At 32.8% G+C, this 2,637-nt stretch overlaps 1 protein-coding gene across 1 annotated transcript in view; it reads left to right on the forward strand.

Annotated features, from left to right (window-relative positions):
- The window catches only part of LOC106536019 (CUGBP Elav-like family member 3), a gene marked incomplete at its 5' end in the record, with an annotated part of 31,387 nt that extends 29,668 nt beyond the window's left edge, over positions 1 to 1,719 (forward strand). Inside the window, 1 exon segment of the mRNA XM_014033188.1 lies at positions 915 to 1,719.
- Between the last annotated feature and the right edge of the window lie 918 nt (positions 1,720 to 2,637).

Here is a 2,637-nt window from a genome sequence, read left to right on the forward strand (position 1 = left end):
AGATAATCCAGATGAGGAAATGAGTAACATTTTTCAGATGAGCAAACATCTAGAAAATAAGTACAAATAACTTGCAATTTGCCTTGAAATAGCTAAAAAAAGAGCCTAAAATAGCTTTTAAAAGTACCTGAAAATGGCTGGAATTAGCACAAAGAAACAGAAAATGCACATTTGCTGCATTAAAGAGCAAGAAGCTGAAATTATTACCAAAAGGTGAATTTAGCAGAAAAAAAACATTAGCTGAAATTAGCAGAAAGTAGCTGAAAGAAGCATAAAACGCTTTAATTAACAGAAAGAAGTCCAACTTCAGCAAAGGTCAGAATGATAGCTTAAAAAAGCTAAAATCATTAACATGGTGAAGAAAGCAGAACCAGAACAAAAACAAAAAGTTTAATAAAGACTTCTGAACATTTTAAGATTTTAAACATGTTGGTGACGGCTCCATTCATCGTCAAAGAGAAAAAAAAGGCAGAAATAAAGTTAAATATCTCAAAAAATATATATAATTTGCTGAATTACCAAAAGCCATATTGCTGAAAGAGCTGAATAGATACATTTTGCTTCCTTCAGATGCTCTGTGGTAAAAGATATTTGGAGAAGCTGATTTCTAAAACTGTATTTAAATAATGAATTATTTGGGGGGATTATCAGAACATATTTAAGATCATGTTGACTTGATTTATAACATTTGAAGAGCAAATATACCCAGAATTTCTACTGTGCATGTTCTGAAATCAAATGCCTGCTATTAAAAGAAATTAAAAAGAATATAATAGATTATTTTTTAAGAACACTTGCAGCGCTATGACTGTCACTGCATGGACTCCTACTGAGCCGTCAGTGCAACCTTTGTCTGCAGAAAACAATATTTCTTTTATTTTTTTAAAGCTTTTTCCTCTCCTCTTCACTTGCAGGAAAAAAACCTAAGAGTTCAATCAAGAATACCACTTGGGACGTCCCAGCCTTTTTTTGGTTGTTTGACCAACCGTATAGCACAGGAGCAACACTTCACACACATAAAAGAAAGTAAAAAGAAAAGAAATAAAAGCAGTTTACCATGTTTGCGCTTCAACAAAGTCAACATCAACTGCAGCGACGCCAGCAGCAAAACCCATGGACTGCATCAGCATCCACAGTGTCCGAAGTGGTCCGGAGTTCCTGTCATTCCACAGCTGGATTCATTTATATTATGTACATAACTCTGTCGTCAGCAACAAAATATACATGTGAAGAAAAATCATATCAATGATGTTACTCTACTGAACAGGGTTCTACTGTATAGTGTGATTTGTGGTCTGAGGCGCCAACGAAAAGCCAGTCTACACAGCCGGAGGCGAAAGAAAATAATATTCTGTATGATTACCATTGATGATATTGTTATGTAGAGTTAGTTTTATTAATTATAAGTAAATTAAAAACCACGGAGTGATTAAAATGGAAGAAAAATGGATTTCCTCTTGTTGTACATACCTCAGTTTTTAAAAAAGGGGGACTTAAACGTTTCACAGACTAACATTCTCTGCTGCCACTACTTTTGAAAATTAACAAAAATAAAATAAAACAAAAAAAACGGAAGGAAGGGCTGGGAATTTTTTCTATCTTGATTTTTTTTTTATGTTTGGTTTATTTGGTAATCCGTTTGTTTCCGAGGGTGATGTGAACATTTTTTTTAATTTAAAGAAAGGAAAGAAAGAAAGAAACAAACAAACAAAAAAAAAAGAAAATTTCTGTGCTCTTTACAACAATGAACACTTATTATAGAGTTTTTAATTGCATAAATGTACTTATGGAAGTAAAAAAAAAACTTTTTTCTTTATTTATTCTCTACAATTGCTGTTTTAAAACATATGTCTTTAAAAGAAAATAAAGTACAATTTAGAAAAATTAAAGTCTGCGGACCCTTCTGTCATGGATTTTTTAGTTATCTTTTTGTTTTTGTGTGACGAAGAATGAAAGTTGGGTTAAATCTGAATTTTTTCATATCTAATATGCTGCACTGAGAAGTATCACTGTGTATACAGTATATATATATATATATATATATATATATATATATACTGACCTGTGAGTCTCCACAGCTGGTTTACAGTTTGTCCATCACAGTGGTTTAGGTTTGGTCTGATGAGCCTCAACGTGCCTCTTCTGCCATACTTGTTTATATGAGGGGTGATCAGTGCCAACCAGCTCAAACGTTGCAATTAAAGTGTATAGTGATGGGCAGTGAATTAGATTATTATTATTTTTTATTATTGTTAATATAGATCACCACCTAGTAGTGACACACCATGGGGCTACAGTCCATCTATATCCTGGTCTGAGGTAACAAAACAAAACAATCAGATACAAAAAAAAAGTTAATTTGATGATTATATTAAGGCCACATATTTCAAAAAAAATCTCCGTTCTGACCTTTTTTCTAAGAAACCAGAATTCTGAGGAAAAAAACATTAAACTTTTGAGATTAACATCAGAATTCTGAAAAGTGGGCTATGTCCGATTTCTGATTTTGATCTCAGAGGTCAAAGTCCGAAAACTGACATAGCTCACTGTGTCCAAACTTTTGGTCTGTACTGTATGTCCAGCGGGTAAAATAAGTATTGAACACGTCACCATTTTTCTCAGTAAATATATTACTAG

The sequence above is a fragment of the Austrofundulus limnaeus genome, unplaced genomic scaffold (assembly GCF_001266775.1).
Source record: "Austrofundulus limnaeus strain Quisiro unplaced genomic scaffold, Austrofundulus_limnaeus-1.0 Scaffold1658, whole genome shotgun sequence".
Taxonomy (NCBI): Eukaryota; Metazoa; Chordata; class Actinopteri; order Cyprinodontiformes; family Rivulidae; genus Austrofundulus; species Austrofundulus limnaeus.